We start from the raw sequence: 14,746 nt of genomic DNA, 5'->3' as shown, positions 1-14,746 counted from the left end.
AAGCTTGTGTTATTGCTGTAAGGACAGACACATAGGTAAAAGAAACTAGAAGATTCAGAAATAAATGCATCTTATACACTTTTTCTTTACAAAGAATTAAATTCAATGAGGAATTCATTGTTTTTCAAAAATTGTGCTGTTATATCTAGAAAATCATATGAAAACATCTTAATATGTTCTTTATATCACACATAAAAATTAAATTCTAAATGAATCATAGATGTAAATTTAATAGAGAGAAATTTAAAGCCAAAATAAGATATCATAATTTTCTCAATACAATGAATAAAAATCAAAAAGACTCACTACATCAGTCAGACTTGTGACAGAGGTTTTGTAGCAATCACATTGATGGAGAAGGGCAAAATACTACAATATTGTTAAAATCTTGATGTAGTCTCACACAATAAACCTACATTTATTGACATAGTTATCTGAAGATCCTTTGCAAGAGAAATGTATATATGAACAAAAAATATCTTATTCCAGAATATTCACAACGAAGTTTAATTGCAATAGTCCACATCAGGAAACAACCCAGTATTTTATCAAAAGAAATTAATAAATTGTGGTGCATTCTTAAAATTAAGTACTAATAAGAAATACAAAGGAAAATCATTTACAGATCTGACAGTATGCATAAATCTCAAAAAAGATAACACCTATGTTGTTTATAAAAAAAAAGTAAAAATACATAACAACACATGTAATTCTAAATATATGAAGTTCTTGACAGGACAACTCTGATAGAAATCACATTGGTTGTCTCATACTTGAGTTGGGAATGCCTGCAAAGGATCATAGCAGAACTTTCAGGCTTTATTGTAAATGTTCTATTTTTTTGATTGAAGTAGTAGTTACATGGATAATAAAATTAATCAAACCATACCTAAAAGTGATATGTTTCATTATATGGAAATTATGTGTCAAAAAGTTGTGTTTAAAAGAAATTTTAGAGCTGAATTCTGAATACTTTGGTGAAGACAGGAAAGATGAAAACAGAGTAGTAGCCATTGTAAATATAACTATGGATATATATGATTTTGGGGGGGGGCGGTAAATGGGGATTGAACTCAGGGGCACAACCTCAGTCCTTTTTTTGTATTTTACTTAGAGACAGGGTCTCACTGAGTTGCTTGGGGCCTTGCTAAGTTGCTGAGGCTGGCTCTGAACTTGTCATCCACCTGTTTCAACTCCCAGAGCCACTGGGATTACAGGCGTGCACAACTGCACCCAGTACAATGACTGTGGTATATATACAAAATGTACATTTTTGATTCAGTTACCATAAGCTGTTCTATAAGAATAGCTGAGTTGGAACTGATATTGGAATTTTCTTTTTCTTTTTTTTTTTTATTCATTTTTATTGTAAACAAATGGGATACATGTAGTTTCTATTTGTACATGGAGTAACAGCATACCATTTGCATATTCATAAATTTACATAGAGTAATGATGTTTGATTCATTCCATTATTTTTTTCCTTCCCCCCCACCCGTCCCACCTCTCTTTCCCCTCTGTACAGTCCCTCCTTCCTCCATTCTTGTCCCACTCCCACCCCCCATTAAGAGTCATCATTCGCTTATCAGTGAGATCATTCCTCTTTTGGATTTTTGAGATTGGCTTATCTCACTTAACATGATATTCTCCAATTTCATCCATTTGCCTGCAAATTCCATAATTTTATTATTCTTTATAGCTGAGTAATATTCCATTGTATATATATATATATATATACCACAGTTTCTTTCTCCATTCACCAACTGAAGGGCATCTAGGTTGATTCCATAGTCTGGCTATTGTGAATTGAGCCGCTATGAACATTGATGTGGCTGTATCTCTGTAGTGTGCTGATTTTAAGTCCTTTGGGTATAGGCCGAGGAGTGGGATAGCTGGATCAAATGGCAGGTCCATTCCAAGGTTTCTAAGGAATCTCCACACTGCTTTCCAGAGTGGCTGCACTAATTTGCAGTCCCACCAGCAATGTATGAGTGTACCTTTTACCCCACATGCTCGCCAACACCTATTGTTGCTTGTGTTCTTGATAATCGCCATTCTAATTGGGGTGAGATGGAATCTTAGTGTAGTTTTGATTTGCATTTCTCTTATTACTAGAGATGTTGAACATTTTTTCATATATCTGTTGATTGCTTGTACATCTTCTTCTGTGAAGTGTCTGTTCATTTCCTTAGCTCATTTGTTGATTGGGTTATTTGTATTCTTGGTGTAGAGTTTTTTGAGTTCTTTATAGATTCTGGAAATTAGTGCTCTATCTGAAGTATGAGTGGCAAAGATATTCTCCCACTCTGTAGGCTCTCTCTTCGCATTGCTGATAGTTTCCTTTGCTGAGAGAAAGCTATTTAGTTTGAATCTATCCCAGTTATTGATTCTTGCTTTTATTTCTTTCCTGTCTTCTTCTATTTTTGCTATTATGCTGTTCTTCTTTTTCTAGGGCTTTGAGCTGTAATGTTAGGTCACTTAATTGTTGACTTTTCATTCTTTTCTGGAATGTGCTCCATGCAATGAATTTTCCTCTTAGTACCGCGTAAATAGTGTCCCAGAGATTTTGATATGTTGTATCATCATTCTCATTGACCTCTAAGAATTTTTTAATCTCCTCCCTGATGTTTTTTGTTATCCATGTTTCATTCAATAGCATATTGTTTAGTCTCCAAGTGTTGGAGTAATTTCCTTTTTTTACTTTGTCATTGATTTCTACTCTGAGTCCATTATGATCTGATAGAACACAAGGCAGTATCTCTATTTTTTTTGCATTTCCTAAGGGCTGCTTTGTGGCATAACATATGGTCTATTTTCGAGAAGGTTCCATGTGCTTCTGAGAAGAAAGTGTATCCACTCTTTGATGGATGGAATATTCTATATATGTCTATTAAGTCTAGGTTATTGATTGTGTTATTGAGTTCTATGGTTTCTTTCTTTGGATTTTGTTTGGAAGATCTATCTAGTGGTGACAGCAGTGCATTAAAGTCACCCAGGATTATTGTGTTGTGGTCTATGTGATTCTTGAAATTGAGAAGGATTTGTTTGATGTACAGGGATGCACCATTGTTTGGGGCATAAATATTTACTATTGTTATGTCTTCCTGATTTATGGTTCCCTTAAGCAGTATGAAATGTCCTTCTTTATCCCTTCTGACTAAGTTTGGCTTAAAGTCCTCTTTATCTGATATAAGGATGGAAACCCCCGCTTTTTTACTGGGTCCATGTGCATGGTAGGTTTTTTCCCACCCTTTCACCTTTAGTCTGTGGATGTCTTTTTCTATTTGATGAGTCTCTTGCAGGCAGCATATTGTTGGGTCTTTCTTTTTAATCCATTCTGCCAGTCGATGTCTTTTGATTGAGGAGTTTAGGCCATTAACATTCAGTGTTATTATTGAGAAATGATTTGTATTCCCAGTCATTTGGCTTATTTTTGGTTTTTAAGTTGGCTTGGTTTCTCCTTTGAGTGGTTTTTCTCTAAGGTAGTTCCTCCCTTTGCTGACCTCCATTGTTGTTTTTCATTTCCTCCTCATGGAATATTTTGTTGAGAACATTCTGTAGTGCAGGCTTTCTATTTGTAAATTCCTTTAACTTTTGTTTATTATGGAAGGATTTTATTTCATCTTCAAATCTGAAGGTTAGTTTTGCTGGGTATAGGATTCTTGGTTGGCAACCATGTTCTTTCAGAGCTTGAAATATGTTGTTCCAGGCCCTTCTATCTTTTAGAGTCTGGGTTGAGAAGTTGGCTGCTATCCATATTCGTCTCCCCCTATATGTAATCTGATGCTTTTCTCTCACGGCCTTCAAAATCCTATCTTTATTTTGAATGTTAGGCATTTTCATTATAATGTGCCTTGGTGTGGATCTGTTGTGATTCTGTGCATTTGGTGTTCTGTAAGCCTCTTGTATTTGATTTTCCATTTCATTCTTCAGGTTTGGGAAATTTTCTGTTATTATTTCATTGAATAGGTTGTTCATTCCTTTGGTTTGTATCTCTGTGCCTTCCTCAATCCAAATAATTCTTAAATTTGGTCTTTTCATGATGTCCCATAGTTCTTGGAGATTCTGTTCATCATTTCTTACCATCTTCTCTGGGCAACTTTATTTTCTTTTTTTTTTTTTTTCTCAGAATAAATGTTCTTTTTATTACTGATTTCTGGAAAAACAGCTTGGTGTCATAGCAACCCCCAAAAGTAATTAATGAGATGATTTCTTTTTTCCTCTTTTTTCTTTCTTTCTCTCCTTCTTCATTTCCTTTTTGTTGTATTTTCAAGATTAAATATTTTGTCTTCATTGTCTGAGGTTCTGTCTTCCAAGTGGTCTAGTCTGTTGGTGATGCTTTCCATTGAGTTTTTTTATTTGGTTTATTGTCTACTTCATTTCAAGGATTTCCATTTGGTTTTTTTTGAGAATCTCTATCTCTTTGTTGAAATGACCTTTGCTTCTTGCAGGTGCTCTTTCAGCTTATTGGTATTATCATTCATTGCCTGCATTTGCTCTCTTATCTCATCCTTTGCTTCGCGAATCCTCTTAATCATGTATAATCTGAAGTCCTTTTCTGACATTTCTTCTACCATACTTTCATTGGATTCTATTACTATAGAATCTAGATTTGTTTGGATCATTTTCTTCCCTTGTTTTTTCATGTTGTTCATGTATCTTCCCCTCTATCAGTGCAGATCTTGGGGTATTGCAGATTTCCCCCTATAGGCTTATAGTGGCCCTACAGGTTTCCAAAACCCTTTCTTTAGGGGGAGAGCAATATTAGCAGTGCCCAAACCAGACACTATGCAATCCTAGACCAAATAGCCCCTATGGGGACAATAACATCATGTAAATAAGGGAGAAAGCGCCTCTGAGGGAACAGGTAAACAGAAGGAAAAGAAAGCAAGAAACATAAAGAAATAAAAACTTAATTTTTTTTAAAAAAGGAGAAAAAAGAAAATCCACTGTATAATAGTCATATTGTAATGAAGCCTACCAGTGTTCAGTAGCCCGAAGTGTGAGAGGTACCTGAGAATGAGCTTCAAGCCTCCAGCAGGTGTTGCAGGATGGGATTTGCCACACCCAAAGTTCGAAGCCATGGCTTCCAGGATTATCCAAGATGGCTGCTCTGGCTTCCAAATGTGTTCGAAAATGGGGAGCTGCAGCTCAGGGGTGGACATGGTCAGCTGGAGATCCTGGAGACAGGACGCAGTTGGTCAGCCAGGGGTATTGGAGGTTCGGTGTGTTTGGTGTGGTTGTGGGATCCTGGAGGCTGGGTGCAATCAGTTGGTCTGGGGTCCCAGTGATAGGACGCAGTCAGTTGGTCTGGGGGTCCTGGCAGCAGGAAGCAATCAGTTGATGTGAGGGCCCCAGAGGCAGGGAGTGATTGGTTGGGCTGAGGGATCCTGGAGTCGGGACTCTGTCAGTCCGGCCAGGGGTCCTACTGGGCCTGGCTGTTGCTCAAAATGGTGGCAGCCACATGTAATCAAACCTGCAGGTACTGTGACAGTGAACTTCCAGACAGCAGCAGGCAGCTGGTTCTGCACTGGTGGTCTGCGGTCAGTCTGCTGGCAGCTGTCGGTCGATCGGGAGGTGAACCTCGAGCGCCGGGCGATGGGCAGGGGCAAGGCAGGCGATGGACAGGTGAGAGGCAGGCAAATGGCGGATGATAGATGCCTGACAGTGAGCAATCTGCTCTCAAAAAAGGCGTCGATATGCTGGCAGACTGCAGGTCATCACAGCCGACAAATGGGGTAAAGAGCAGGGGATCGATAAGCAGCGAAAACTGCCTCACCGAGAAACAGATATCCTCTGCTTGAATCCGGCGTTGCAGAGCGACAAGGAACGCAGCCTCCCTCTAGACCGCCATCTTGGATCCGCCCGGAATTTTCTTAAGTATTCAAAGGCAACAGAGCTATGGAGAAAGCATGTGCACAATTTATTTTATAGTAAATTTTGTTTGGAGGGGGACAGAGAATTTGGTAATAATTATAGGAGGACTATGAGTAAATAAAGTTTTCTTTTTGAAGAATTCTTATTCCTTTTTTTCTCTTGTTTACACTTTTATTTGTTCATGTTAGTTACACATGACAGTAGAATCCATTTTGATATAAATATTCAAGCATGGAATATATCTTGTTCTAATTAGGATTCCATTCTTGTGGATGTGCATAATGGTGCAATTCACTATGGTGTATTCATATATGTACATAGGAAAGTGATGTCAGATTCATTCCACTGTCTTTCCTATTCCTATTCCCCTTCCTTTCCCTTCATTCCCCTTCATCTAATCCACTGAACTATTCTTCCCCTCCAGGCTTGTGGGTTAGCTTCCACATATCAGAGAGAATATTCAACCTTTGTTTTTTGGGGATTGGCTTATTTCACTTGCGTAGTAGTCTCCAGTTCCATTCATTTACTGGCAAATATCATAAAGTCATTCTTCTTAAGAGCTGAGTAATATTCCATTGTGTATATATATACCACATTTTCTTTATCCATTCATCTGTTGAAGGGCACTTAGATTGACTCTGTATCTTTGCTGTTGTGAATTGGGCTGCTATAAATATTGATGTGACTACATCAATGTAGTATGCTCATTTTAAATCTTATACCTTTTTAATGATAAATAAAAAGCTTTCTGGCATGCTGAATTCAATGCAGTAATAGTGCACAAGCAATTGATAAAGGTAACAAATGGGATATCCTATTATTCGGAGTTAGTAAAATGGACAGAGTTGCAGTTGGATTGATAATTTGGTGAATTCTTAAATTTTTTTTTGTTTTGTTTTTATGTGGGTTTTCTATTAGAGTTTAAAGAAGACCAACATGTCAACAGGGAAATGATGCTATTTTGTTGTTCTCTTTTCTACACTCTTTTAATTTTCATTTATAATTACATTGGCACTCTTTTGTTTCCATAGAGACAAGAGTCCCTGACTTTGATGTGAATGACCTTCACACTCAGGTATACAGAAGAGAATTAGTAAGAATATCATTGTAGAAAGAAGCATTTATATAAGAATTAATATCAAATTTAACTCACTATTTGAAGGAAACAATGTTCCCTAGAATATTCTGTACTCCTTCTAAGTTTCCAAACCTTACTTGGATAAGGAATTTGTCTCATCCTGATGTATTATTTCAGTGTGCATTCACTGTGAATAGCTAGATGTTTGTGATTGTGTTTGAATTTGTAATATTCCACTCTCTACCTGAAATTATATTTTACCACTTATTTATTCAAAACTCTCAAGTAAGATTTGGACACAATGTCTTAAATATGTCTAACGCACACATGCATACTTGCAAACACATTCTTTTATATATAATATAATCTTAGATTGGAGGAATTCAAGGAAATTATCTGTTTGATGAATCATGTATTACCACAAGTCCCATTACCAAATGATAACCATGTTCTTCCTAGTATATAATTGAACATATAAATAAGAAGTATGCATGTATCCATTTATGTAATTAATGAAAAACTCATAAATATTATCATGTTTCTGGTGGGTTATATTACTAAATGGATGCATAAAAACAGTAACTTCTGTGATTATAAATCATTAATGGTGATTCAGTACAAAGTAACACCCATGAAAAATTTTATGTTTTTCTCTATTTCATATTTTGAATGTATTTTGATATGTACAGTTTACTGAAAACTCTGCTCCAGCTCTCAATCATTAATCATTTCTCGATTGCATTTTTATGAGTATATAAGGATATTGAGCTTTATCTGTGGCCTAGTTCTACCAGAAGAAACATAAAAGAATAGACTCAGCAATACTACCACTCTGGGAACATGTGTTATAAACCTCCACCTCCCAAAATGAAGATAGAAAACACTAACATGATTAAATTTTATCTAATAATCTTACAGGTACCTGACAAGAACAATGAGTATCTCTATAACAAAAGTAACCACTAGCAAAAATAAACCATCATCAGTGTCAAAAAGAATTCTGATTCATAAAATATTTAAATATTTACTTTTATGAATAGCTGGTATGCTATCTTATAATCATATTTAATGTACCAAAACACTTTGATTTTGAATATTAACATCAGTTTTTTTTCTGTTTATTGTTCTGATATATATTTCTTTCACAAACAAGAATGCACATTCCATTGCCACATTTATATTTTTTGATACTGATTTGTATTAAATATATTTTATTCATTGAGATGCAAATAGTTGAAAGATAAATCCCTGTTAAATCATTAGCAAATATACCTTTCCCTTTTGTTACTTGACTGCACTACCCAATTAAAATTAATCCTTTGATTAATTTTCCACAAAGATTAATGAGATGCTAAGCCAAAACTAAATAACAATGGAAAAAATAATTTTGGAATTGCAAAGTAGTTGACAAGTTATAGTACTGAGACATTGTGTTTACATTACATAAGCTAGATTTAGAAATGCCTCCTTACATGGTTAAAATACCATAAGTTTCTGTGAAAAAAAAAAAAACTACCTAAAATTGCAGGGATTTTATACCATTGAATTATATCACATGTCACAAGAGACTCTAGGTATAAAATAAATGCTGGGGAAGGAAAAGAAAAGGTAATGGGAGAAGACAGGTTTGAAATTTAAAAGGCAAATAAATCAACTGATGAGTAAATGTGGTAGAAAGCTTATGATGACTGATTATCTCTCTTTCCATGCCCTATTGACATATTCATGAAATTAATTTCAAGATGATATCACAAATACAAGTACTAGAATCTAAGGCTATGCACAATTGATCTTTAAGATCCTAGCAAGAATTTTTACATATCAAAATGTAAACTAGACCTAGAGTGAAGACAAAGAAAGATCGTGGGTTGTTTCCTACCACATTCACAGTTAGAAAACAGATGCAGCTCCTAGATAATTGCCAGAAAAGGAAAACGGTACTAGGGCAGGACTGCTTTCTAAGATGATCTAAGCTATTATGTGAATGTGCACAAACTTATACACCCCCACATAGTAGCCCATCATTTTCACTATTATTCAAGTATAATGATGGAGACTGGTAAAAGTAGTGGGGACATATAAGAAATGTAAAATCCATAAGCACAACCATACTAGAAAAACTGAAAATATCAGAAATTTGGATATTAAATATTCATATCAACTGTTCTCCAGTTATTGACAAGCAAAATTGTAGTAACAGTCATTCATATATATATATATGCATATTTCTTTTTTAATTACAAAACTAATACATAAAATATATAAAATCTGCTACCTAACCAATATTAAAAGATGTGTATGTGTATGTTTTCTAATTTTTTTTCTTGTGTTTTGGGGTTCCTTTTAATAAAGTTGATGACTGCATCAAAATGATGAAATGTTGACCCTATGTTTTGAGTAATACATGTGACACCATTACCTAATTCCATTTCACAAGCATTTGCAGCTATAACTTTTTCAAAATGATAGTTTAGACACTACTTGTAGGTCTTTTGTTCATTTTGAACTTATGTTTTATAAGATGGGAAGTGAAAGTACAACTTTGTACATTTGCAAGTCAATATTGAGGTGAACCAGAATTATTCATTGAAAACATCCTTTGGACTATTGAATGGTCTTTCCATCCTTGTCAATAATCAAATGACCATAAATATGAGTATATAGTTCTAGACTTTCAATTTTATTCTGTTTATCTGTATCTTTCTTTTAATGATAATGCCACATTTTTAACTATTTTGCTTTTGGTAATTTCTGAAATCAGGGGGTTCAGGTCTTTATATGTTGTACTTTTTTTCATTATTGTTTCACTCTTCTCCAAGCATTTTAATATGAATTTTAGAATTAGCTTGTCCATCTTTGCAAATTGCACTGAATCTGAGATATGAATTTGAAGAGTATTGGTAACACTAACACAAGATGTGCTTCTGTTTATTTAGGTTTTCATTAATTTATTACTTTTTTCTCATGTCAGACCATAAGTTCTGTGTTTATTTTGTTAAAAGTATTCTTACAAAATTTTATTTTTGATGTTATTGTAAATTGAATTGATTTTAATTAATATTATCACTCTCCTTATTGTTACTCTATAAAAGTACATTTGATTGTGTACATTTGTCTTATGTCCTATAAGTTAGATGATCCCATGCTTCAGTTCTATTTTTTATTTCAGTGAGTCGCTTAGGATTTTGTATATACTGTATGACACTATGTAAAACTATAGTTTCATGTCCTCCTTTTCTATCTGAATGTTTTAATTTATTTTTTCTAATTGCCTTTAACAGACATTCAGTATAATGTTGAATTGGTATGGTGAAAATGGACATCTTTTACTTGTTTCACATCTTAGAAAGATTCAGTGTTTCCCTATTAATTGTAATGCTAGCTGGTGGTTATTCAAATGCACATATCTGGTTGAGGACATTTCTTTTCATTCCTTAACTGTTGAGTGTTTTTATTCCAAAGTGATTTGGGAATTTTCACCTATCAACACAATCATCATTTTTTTTCACAGTTGATAAGGTATATTACATTAGTTGATTTTTCGGATGTCAAACCAATTTCATAATCCTGCAACAACTCTTACTTGATCATGTTTAAAAATTGTTTTTATATGTTGGTGTTGTCAGATTGCTATTTTTCTGAGGTTGTTTCCATGATTATCTTTTCTTGAGATGTATTTGTCAGTTCTTGCTATCAGTCAAATAATGACATCATCAAAGAGTTGGGAAGTGTTCTTTCCTCTGTGTTGTTTGGAACAGTTTGTGAAGAATTGTGATTAATATTTTATGAATCTTTGGCGAAATTCAGTGAAGTCATTTAGTAGGTTTTCTGTGGAGGAAGTTTTGATTAATATAGATCCTTATAACTTTCTGTCTATTCTGGAATTAATCTTAACAGTTGATTCTTTCTAGGACTCTATTCATTTGGTTAAATTTATATAATTTGTTAGTTTTATTGCTTATGATCACTTTTATACTTGCAAACTAGTAGTCATATGTTCTCTTTCTCTTTATATTTTAGTAATTCACATCTTCTCTCTCATTTTTTTTTACCAGTAGAGCTAATGGCTTATTAACAAGGTGTTAATATCCAGAATATACAAGAAACTCAAATAACTCAAGAGCAAAATAAAAATCTATTTAAAAATGGACAAAAGACCTGAATAGACATTTTTCAAAAGAAGATATACAAATGGCTAAGAGGCATGTGAAAAATTGTGAACATTTCTAGTCATCAGGAAACTACAAATTAAAACTACAATGAGATATCCTCTCGTGTTACAATGAGTATTATCAAAAACACTAAAGTTAATAAGTGCAAACAATATATGGAAAAATGAAAACCTTATACACACCTGGGAATTTAAATTATTACAGTAAAGTCATTGTGGAAAATAATATGGAGATTCCCCAAAAAGTTAAATATAAAAGTACCATAAGATCTGACATTGTCACTATGGGGTAAATATCTAAAGAGAAGGAAAATAGTTTGTTGAAGAGGTTCTTGTGCTAATTTTAGCATTATTCACAATAATCAAGAAGTAGAAACAACTTAATTGTCTATCAACTGATGAAAGGATAAAAATAAGTTTCTACTTATACACATGGCCTACTATTCATCATAAACAAAAATGAAAACCTGTCATTTAAAACAACATATGCAACTGGAAGACATTATGCTAAGTGAAATAAATCAGCCACAGCAATACAAGTATCACAAAATCTAGCTCAAAGATGCATTTTTAAGATTCAATTTCTTAGAAATTGAGAATAATAATGGCTCTTGGAACATGGGTAAAGAAGGCAAAAAGAGGCTGTGGGGGAAAGTACTAAGTTATAAATAGGTAGGAAAAACCAAACAAATTCTGGTATGCTATTGCACAGTAGAGTGACAGTAACAAGTTTTATCTCTCTTTCTCTTTGTTAGTGTGACTGAGGGTTTATTAATTTTGATTTTTTTCAAAGAACCAACTTTTTGTTTTCTCAATATTTTCAATTGTTTCTTTTGTTTCAATTTTATTAATTTCGGCTCTGATTTTAATTGTTTCCTGTCTTCTACTACATTTGATGTCGATCTGCTCTTCTTTTTCTATGACTTTGAGATGTAATGTTAGGTCATTTATTTGTGGACTTTTTATTATTTTACTGAATGAGCTCAATGCAATGAACTTTCCTCTTAGTACTACTACTTTCATAGTGTCCCAGAGATTTTGATATGTTGTATCAGTGTTCTTATTTACCTCTAAGAATTTTATTTATCTCCTCCCTGATGTCTTCTGTTATCCATGTGTCATTCAATAGCATTTTATATAGTCTCCAGGTGTTGGAGTAGCTTCTATTTTTTATTTTATCATTGATTTCTAATTTTGTTCTGTTATGATCTGATAGAATACATGGTAGTATCTCTATTATTTTGTATTTGCTAAGTGTTGCTTTGTGGCATGACATAAGGTCTACTTTAACGAAGAAACCTTGTATTGCTGAGAAAAAATGGTTTTGCCCATCGATGAAAGAAATATCTCATATATATATGTATGTGTATATATATATATATATATATATGTTAAGTCTAAATTATTGATTGTAATTTTCAGTTCTATGGTTTCTTTGTTCAGTTGTAGTTTGGAAGATAGATTCAGTGGTCAGAGAGGTGTGTTGCAGTCACCCAGTATTATTGTGCTGTGGTCTATTTGATTCCTGAAATTGAGAAAGGTTTACTTGATGTACATAGATGCTTCATTGTTTGGGGCATAAATATTTACAATTGTTACATCTTGTTGATGCATGATTCCCTTAAGCAGTATGAAATGTCCTTCTTTATCCCATCTGACTTATCTTTGGCTTGAAATACTCTATCTGACATAAGGATGGAGAACCCTGAATTTTTATGGAGTCTGTGTGCATGATAATTTTTTTCCATCCTTTCACCTTCAGTCTGTGGTTATTTTCTTAAGAGATAAATCTCTTGAAGGCAGCTATCTAAGCTGCCAGTCTATGTCTTCTGATTGATGAGTTTAGGCCATTAATATTCAGTGTAATTATTGAAGATATGATTTGTATTCCAATCATTTTGTTTATTTTTGGTTTGGTTTTTCCTTTGATTGACTTTTCCTTTAGGGTAGTTCCTCCCTTTGCTGACATTCATTGTTGTTTTTTATTTCCTCCTAATGGAATATTTTGCTGAGAATGTTCTCTACTGCAGGCTTTGTATTTGTAAATTCTTCCAAGTTTTTTTTTTTTTTTTTTTATTATGGAAGGCTTTTTTTCATCGTGAAATCTGAAGCTTAGTTTTGCTGGATATAAAATTCTTGGTTGGCATCCATTTTCTTTCACAGTTTGGTATATATTGTTCTAGGACCTCCTGACTTTTAGGGTCTGGGTTGAAAAGTCTGCTGAGGTCCCAATTGGTTTTGCCCTATATGTAATGTGATACTTTTCTCTTGAGGTCCTTAAAATTCTATCTTTATTTTGTATGCTGGGTATTTTCATCATGAAGTGACTTTGTGTGGATCTGTTGTAATTTTGTACAGTTGGCATGATTTTCCATTTCATTCCTCAGGTTTGGGAAATGATCTGATATTATTTTATTGAATAGATTATTCATTCTTTTTGTTTGTATCTCTATGCCTTCCTCAATCCCAGTGATTCTTAAATTTGTTTTTTTCGTGTTATCCCATAAAATTCTTGGAGGTTCCATTCATGATTTCTTACCATCTCTTCTGTTTGGTCATCTTTATTTTCAAAATTAGTTATTTTGTCTTCACTGCCTGAGGTTCTGTCTTCCAAGTGATCCAGTCTGTTGGTTATGCTTTCTATTGAGCCTTTTATTGGGTTTATTGTTTCCTTCATTTCAAGGATTTCTGTTTGTTTTTTTCAGCATGTCTATATCTTTACTGAAGTAATTTTTGCTTCCTGTATTTGCTCTTTTAACTCTTTATTCCAATGATCCTTTGATGCCTACATTTGCTCTCTTATATCATTCTTGATTTTTTCTTTTCTTTTTGGTGCTGGGGATCGAATCCTGGGCCTTGTGCTTACAAGGCAAGCACTCTACCGACTGAGCTATCTCCCCAGCCCCTCATTCTTGATTTTGAAGGTCATCTTAATTATATACATTCTGAACTCCTTTTCTGACATTTATTCTGCTGTGCTGTCAATGGATTTTATTAATATAGCATCTTGGTTTGTTTGGTGCTCTTTTTTCCCTTGTTTATTCACAGTGTTCCTGTGTCTTCTCCTCTAGCAGTGGGGATCTTAGGTATTACAGTTTCCACCCTGTAGATTTATAGTGTCCCTGAAGGTTTCCAGTACCTTTTCTTTAAGAGGGAGATCAATATTAATAGCATCAAATGCAGACAATATGCAGCCTTAAATCAAATAGCTCCTATTAAGACATTAACAGATTTTTCATAATAAACAGAGATGAAATGTTCAATTAATATCTACAACATAAACAATAGGTTTATGACCTAAAGTTTTTAAAGGTGGATAAAGAGAGAAATGGAATAGTAGTGTAGGATGTGATGTTAATGAGGTAGGAGGTGAGAATACAGAGGTACTAGATCATACAAAGAGTGAAAGAGAAATCAAAAGATGTTGGTTGTTAGCAGGAGAAAATAGAGAAAGAGACTCTGAGGGAACAGATAAATAAGAGGAAAATACAAAGAGTGAGTAAAAAGAAAAAGAAATGAGAAACATGCAAAAAAAAATAAAAGAATCTACAACAGAACTCTAATATACTAGTCAATCCTCCCAGTCCTCAGTGGCCTGATGCATAAAAAGTACTTGATTT

This window comes from Sciurus vulgaris (assembly GCF_902686455.1).
Source record: "Sciurus vulgaris genome assembly, chromosome: X".
Classification (NCBI taxonomy): Eukaryota; Metazoa; Chordata; class Mammalia; order Rodentia; family Sciuridae; genus Sciurus; species Sciurus vulgaris.
The sequence above is the reverse complement of the archived record's forward strand: the minus strand, read 5'-3'. Positions refer to the sequence as shown.